The sequence below is a fragment of the Rutidosis leptorrhynchoides genome, chromosome 9 (assembly GCF_046630445.1).
Source record: "Rutidosis leptorrhynchoides isolate AG116_Rl617_1_P2 chromosome 9, CSIRO_AGI_Rlap_v1, whole genome shotgun sequence".
Lineage (NCBI taxonomy): Eukaryota > Viridiplantae > Streptophyta > Magnoliopsida > Asterales > Asteraceae > Rutidosis > Rutidosis leptorrhynchoides.
The window spans coordinates 90,638,444-90,645,777 of NC_092341.1; the positions used below are offsets into that span (position 1 = coordinate 90,638,444).

The 7,334-nt window shown below is 31.5% G+C and overlaps 1 non-coding gene across 1 annotated transcript; it reads left to right on the plus strand.

The window, feature by feature from the left end:
* Positions 1-279: 279 nt before the first annotated feature.
* LOC139869493 (small nucleolar RNA R71) lies at positions 280-386 on the plus strand. The gene has a single exon (XR_011766100.1). It is a non-coding gene; the product is annotated as a small nucleolar RNA R71 (small nucleolar RNA).
* The last annotated feature ends 6,948 nt before the right edge of the window (positions 387-7,334 follow it).

The window sequence follows — 7,334 nt, forward strand, 5'->3', positions numbered from 1 at the left end:
ATATCTTTATTCATCTTTTCCATTCGTCTTTCGAAAGCATCTATTTTTGCGGAAACAGAATCAAAGTCATGGCTAGAATCAGCTCTAGCTGCTTTAGATGATCGAAAGATATCTTTTTCTTGGTGCCACTCATGTGAGTGGGAGGCTGTGTTATCAATGATTTTGTAAGCTTCAGTTGCGGTTTTCTTCATAATGGAACCACCAGCTGTTATGTCTATGTCTTTTCGTGTAGCAACGTTGACACCTTGGTAGAATATTTGTACTATTTGATAAGTATCTAAACCGTGTTGAGGACATCCTCTCAACATTCTTCCGAATCTTGTCCACGCCTCATATAATGTTTCATTTGGCTTTTGTTTGAACGTAACAATTTCTCCTTGAAGTCTCACGGCTTTGGATGCCGGAAAGAATTGTTTAAGAAATTTTTCAACTAAAACATCCCATGTGTCAATCGCCCCTTCAGGTAACGATTCTAACCAATCTTTGGCTTCTCCCTTTAAAGTCCAGGGAAACAACATGAGATAGATCTGTTCATCCTCAACTTCTCTAATCTTAAATAGAGTACAAATCCTATTAAAGGTTCGAAGATGTTCGTTGGGATCTTCTTTTGGCGTACCACTATATTGGCACTGATTAGTTACCATGTGTAGGATTTGTCCTTTGATTTCATAATCTGGAGCATTAACTTCTGGTTTAATAATGGCGTGACCTTGGCCTGTGCGTTTAGCTCTCATTCGATCTTCCATACTTAGAGGTTCTAGATTTTCCATAATTGAATTCGTTGAATACGAATCACTAGAGGACTCTGATTTAACGGTTTGTGGTTCAGGAGGAATAATTAGTGGTTCAGGATCTTGGAATTGTCCTTGAATATCCTCCGGGTTCTCAGTTGTGAAGTCGGGTTCAAAAGATGGATTGTCGGAAATTTGAGTTGGAGTTCTTGGTCGACTAGATGACGATTCTAAAGAAAAATCAACGGCGGCAATATTGGCTAGATGTCTTGATCTGGTTACAGGCGGTGAACGTATGAAAGGTGGTGAACGTTTTGCTCGGTGCATTCACAGAATATCCTATTAGTTATAAAAATAAGAAAAACTTATATAAGTTGTCCAATTAATAGACTTTTCTGATTTTGCCCACGTTTCGAATAGCCAAAAGATGCAGCAGGAAGCCAGGACCCTTTAAATCGGAAGCCCACAACTTGCCACTAACAAATCCAACTATTACTATGAACCAGAAAAATGTCAACGTCTATTAACTTAACCGCTTAAATAATTTTTCTTTCCGTTTGAAGAATTAGATAAGAAGTAAAGAAAATTCTATATCCTATAACTAGAGCGTCGAGAAATAAGAAAGAAAAAGATTGCGCGTCGAAAAGTGTCGAAAAATAAAAAGGTCGAAAAATAAGCGTCGAAAAATAAAAATAAGAAGGTAGCACGAAAAATGGCGTCGCAAAATTCTAAAGCACCTAAATCTTAGTCTAAGGAATAAGCACTTAAGGGATTTTATGGCAAAGCCTAAAAATCTAGAAATAAAAAAAATAACTACGCCAAAAATAAACTTAATACTAAAAGTTGCGACTATAATCTAAAAATCTAAAGGTAATAAAACTTAAAAAAAAAAATATTATTATTTATTATTTTTTTTAAATTTTTTTTTTTTAAAAAAAAACGATTTTTTTTTTACAATTTTTTTTTTTTTAAAACGAATTTTTTTTTTCTTAAAAAAAACGATTTTTTTTACAATTTTTTTTTTTTATAAAAAACGAATTTTTTTTTCTTTAAAAAAAAACGTTTTTTTTTTACACAAATTTTTTTTAACTCATTTACTATTCATGAATAGTAAATGAAAACAAATTAATTAATTTACTATTCGCATGAAAGCGACATTATAGAAATTATTAATTATAAGTTACATAATATACCCCTGAAGTATTTAATAAATACGACTTTTTTAAAATTTACGTATCAAATTTTGATTCAAAAATATTATTATATTATTATATTCTATCTAAAATATTATTATATTATTATATTCTATTTCAATATTATTATATTATTATATTTTATTTCAATATTATTATATTTAAAAATATAGCGTTTTAGCGCTCCCCGGCAGCGGCGCCAAAAACTTGATGTGGTAGCGTGAGGGTACGAAATAGTATTAATTTTACTACGAAATACTACAAAATATTACACAAGTTTTAATTATTTTACGGATGGATATACCTAAACCTTGCTACAACACTTATAGGCAGTGTACCTAATCGTAGAGTAGTGTAGTTTTTAGTAAGTCCGGTTCGTTCCATAGGGAGCTCGTGAAGTTTAACGCTATATTTTTATAAAACTATATTTTTACAAAAATATATAAATATAAGTAGTATTATTATTATTATAAAAGGGGGTTTTTACCGTTTAGTGACCGGTTTGTCGATTCTATATTTTAAGCGCAAAGATAAATGACGATAATTAAAGTGCGTAAAATAATGACAGTAAATAAAATTGCGAGTAATAAAATGACAGTAAATAAAGATACGATGAGAAATACAATAAAAGAATTATGCTTATTTAAACTTCCGTAATCATGATGTTTGACGTGTTGATTTTAATTTATTACCATGGGTTAATTGTCCTTTGTCCTGGTTTATTTGATACGTCTATCTGGTTTTTGTCCATAATAGTCCATCGGTCATAAATATAAAGTGCGAGTATCCTCGTCAAATTACCCTTATACCCGAAGTCAAATATTCCAACTGATTAAGGATTTAAACTGTGACGCAGTTATCACTTCTGTCAACAATTACACCAGTTATCACTGTATGTAATCCACCCCTGTTTTAATTAGTTTATGAATATTAATTCATCCACTTGATCAGAATGAATAATCAATTACCCAACCCAATTGATTAATTAAACGATTATAACAGATTCCATATGAACGTCACTAAATAGGACAACCATAATCATTATTAATTATTAGGTTAATTAATTTGAAGATAGGTTCGACAGACTCCAATGAGTTGTCACTCAATTAGACAATACCCCCCATCTATTAATAGTCAATAGTCCAATTTCCACAAGTGTCGGTCTTTTGCCCAAACCTTAATTATGGTCCAAAGTTCAATAACCCCATCTTAATATTTTAGCCTAACATCACGATTACTTCGGCTCAAATAAGCATAATAATAACTTAGTTACGAGACATTAATTTAAAAAGGAAGAACATAACTTACAATGATTATTTATAGCGTAGCGTTACACGGACAGAGTTCCGACTTAAAACCCGTTAAACATTTGTTACACTACCCCAAAATTATTATTAAACTTAAAATTAAAATTAATATTATAAATATAAATATATATGTTACAAAGAAAGAGAATTGAAAAGGTGTATCTAAATCATCGATTTAGATGGCCTTTTATAGGCAAATGATAAATTGAAATTTTCACTTATGACCCCTGAACTATGCTCAATTAACAACTTTTTAATATTTAATATTATTCTTATTATGAATTATTTAAATATTATATTATATTCTTGTGCATAGTTGACTTGTACTTTCAGATCCGTTGCGTTGAGCGTTGAAAGTTGGTTCATGTGTCGGTTCCGGATTTTCGAACGTCCTTTCGCACAATTTTATATCGTGTACTTTGCGTTTTGTAACTTGTACTCTTGTCGTCGTAACTTAAAAAGGAATTAAAAACTAAGAATTAAAAGTTGCGTCTAAAAATATTAAAGCTTAAAAGAAAAACTATATCCTAAATGGTAATAACTTAAAAAGGTACTAAAATATAAAAACGGCGTCGCAACATTCTAAAGCACCTAAATCTTAGTCTAAAGAAAAAGCACTTAAGGGATTTTACGGCAAAGCCTAAAAATCTAGAAGTAAAAATAACTATGGCAAAAACTAAGTTTAAAACTAAATATGAGCTAAAAATACAAATATTACGCTAAAACGATTAAAAAGGGACAAAATATAAAAATATACAAAAAGTTGTAAAAAGTACAATTTTTATAAAAATATTATTTTTATATTATTTATTTATTAAATAATATTAAATACGATACAATTTTACACAAGATATTTATTTATTTATAGAATAGATATACTTAAACCTTGCTACAACACTTATAGGCAGTGTACCTAATCGTACAGTAGTGTAGTTTTTAGTAAGTCCGGTTCGTTCCACAGGGAATCTTTTTTTAAACAAAGCTCAACGCTATATTAGTTTACTTTTACAAAAATACAAATATATATAAGTAATATCATTATTATAAAGGGGGTTTTTTTACCGTTTAATGACCGGTTTGTCATTTAATGCCCATGGGTTAATTGTCCTTTGTCCTGGATTATTTAATATGTCCGTCTGGTTTTTGTCCATAACAGTCCATCAGTCATAAATATAAAGTGCGAGTGTCCTCGTCAAATTATCCTTATACCCGAAGTTAAATATTCCAACTAATTGGGGATTCGAATTGTAACAAGGTTTTAATACTTTGTTTAATGAATACACCAGGTTATCAACTGCGTGTAAACCAAGGTTTTACTACTTTGTTAGCAATTACACCAATTACCCTTGAATGTAATTTCACCCCTGTTTTAATTATTCTAGTGGCTATTAATCCATTCCCGTGTCCGGTTAAATGAACGATTATTCGTACATATAAATACCCTGCCCATCGTGTCCGATCGAGTGTATATGGTAATTTATAGGGACGCCCAATTGTAAATCTTTATATTAACATTAACAAACTATCATTTAGTTAAACAAATATAAAGCCCATTAATAGCCCATAGTCTAATTTCCACAAGTGTCGTTCTTTTGTCCAAACCCCAATTATGATACAAAGCCCAATTACCCAATTTTAGTAATTAGCCCAACATCATGATTACTTCGTTTTAAATAAGCATAATAATAACTTAGCTACGAGACATTAATGTAAAAAGGTTGAACATAACTTACAATGATTAAAAATAGCGTAGCGTTACACGGACAGAATTTCGACTTACACCCTTACAATATTCGCTAATATACCCTTATTATTAGAATTATAATTAAAATTAAAATTAAAATATAAATTATATATATATATCGTATGAATGAGGAGAAAAAAGATGGATATTTGCGATCAGAATTCGGTTGGCTTTATAGGCAGTTTTTAATTTTGGGGCTCCGCGACTCGCGGCTAATTTTGCCTTCAAACTCCGCGAGTCGCGGAGTTTACTTTTACAGCTCAGAGGAGTTTGGCTCTTTGTTTACCGACGGTTTATAATATATATATATATAATATATATATAATTAATATAATTAATTATATATTATATTATATTTATATACATAGTTAACTTGTAATTTTTAGTCCGTTGCGTCGAGCGTTAAGAGTTGACTCTGGTCCCGGTTCCGGATTTTCGAACGTCCTTGCGTACAATTTTATATTTTGTACTTTGCGTTTTGAATCTTGCACACTTGTAATTTCGAGACGTTTCTTATCAATAATTGGAACCTCTTTGATTGTCTTTTGTTCTTTTGAGCTTTTTGGTCGTTTGCGTCTTCAATTCGTCGAATCTGTCTTTTGTCTTCACCTTTTATTATTTAAACGAATATCACTTGTAAATAGAACAATTGCAACTAAAAGCTTGTCTTTCTTGAGGAATAATGCTATGAAATATATGTTCGTTTTTAGCATTATCAAATATTCCCACACTTGAGCGTTGCTTGTCCTCAAGCAATATCGTCTTGAAATACTAGAATCACTTCTTTATTCTTCACACTTTGTACATCAGTTATTTCTATACGGTGGTATAAACAATGGTAGTAACGATATGGTTTACAGTCCCACATGACTATAAAAATTTAGATCCATTAAGGAAATTGGATCTTTATGAAAACATTTGATCTTTTGAAAATTAAATCTAGTTTTTACCCTAGATAAATTTTCCGGAATAACCCTTTACCGGTGTTTGCAAAATATTTTTGTGGGTTTGGTGGGTTTCAGATTTGAAAATTTTAGCTCAAAACTTGCGATTTTATGTCACCCACTTGCTAACCTTGTATTTGGAAAGCAACACGTCCAGTTTACTTGTCCCGTATATTACCTTTCGGTAAACTACCGTCCGGTTGTAAAGGAAAGCGTTGAACAAGCAACTGTTAAGGCAATGTCCCCTGACATGCTTTTAATTATGGTCTATAACGTGTCAGACGCAATTACTATCCTTGGTAGGAGCAATAGTAAAGCTCACCCTTATGATTTTTCGGTATGGCACAAGGTCCTGTCTTTGACCACCATGCAACCACCGTTCTTACGGTTGACACCCAATTTGGTTCAGGTGACCTAATGAATTCCAGGTGAATTCCTAGGATTTTACGTTCAATGGTAATGAACGCATTGAAAATAGGGTTTTCAGAAAACAAATCGGTTTGTAATTTTGATCAAAATATTTTCTCGTTCAAGCTCGAGTTTAGATATCATTGAATTCCATGAGTTTGTAATTCTCAATCTTTAAGGTCAATCTCTAGGATTGAGTAATATCCGTCTTAAAAGCTGATTTTTAATCTTTAAGGAGATTATCCTTTCTGGGGATCTGATTCATTAGTCTTATCCAGCTAATTTGCATGGCGCCCCCCCATTGTACGAGATAAATCCTTCTCATGGTTAGGATAAATCTGACCACTTGGCAACCATGTTTAATGCTGAGGTCCGTGGATTTCCTGCTGATTTTAGTGATGACTTTTCTAGATTTTTCGTCAACCTACAGCTGGTCTGGACGACAACTTCATGACCTAAATCAAGAAGCGCGTTTCTTTTTCGGAAGACTTTACTTCCTTTTAATGATGGAATTGATTCATCGTGTAGATCCATCTTTTCTTTTCTTTCATCGGGTAAAACAGTTTAGTTTAGTCCAAAGCAAAAGTATTTTCAGTTATTTGTTACAGATATATGTGACATATGTTTAAGATAACTTGGTAAATTTTCCCACACTTGGCTTTTATTTTCCTTTTTATCGTCCTCTATTCCATTTTAAATGAATTTTAACATTTTAGTTTGTTTCTCAATTTATGTCCTTTCCGAGGTAACAATAATTTCGGTGTTAAAACCTAGTTTTATCGTTCATAAATATGTATAAACATGATTTTGAGTTCATTTAATTGAAAATTTTGAAAAATTTTACTAGAATTGGGTAGTCAGTATATAAGACTAGGGCTGTTCTTTATTATCAGAGAGCACTAGATTCTAATACAACTACTGCTCTACTAGTATTTTTAATGGTAACCAAGTGTATAAAGTAAAAAATTTTAAAATCCGAAAGAATTTAACCCCTTTCCACACTTAAG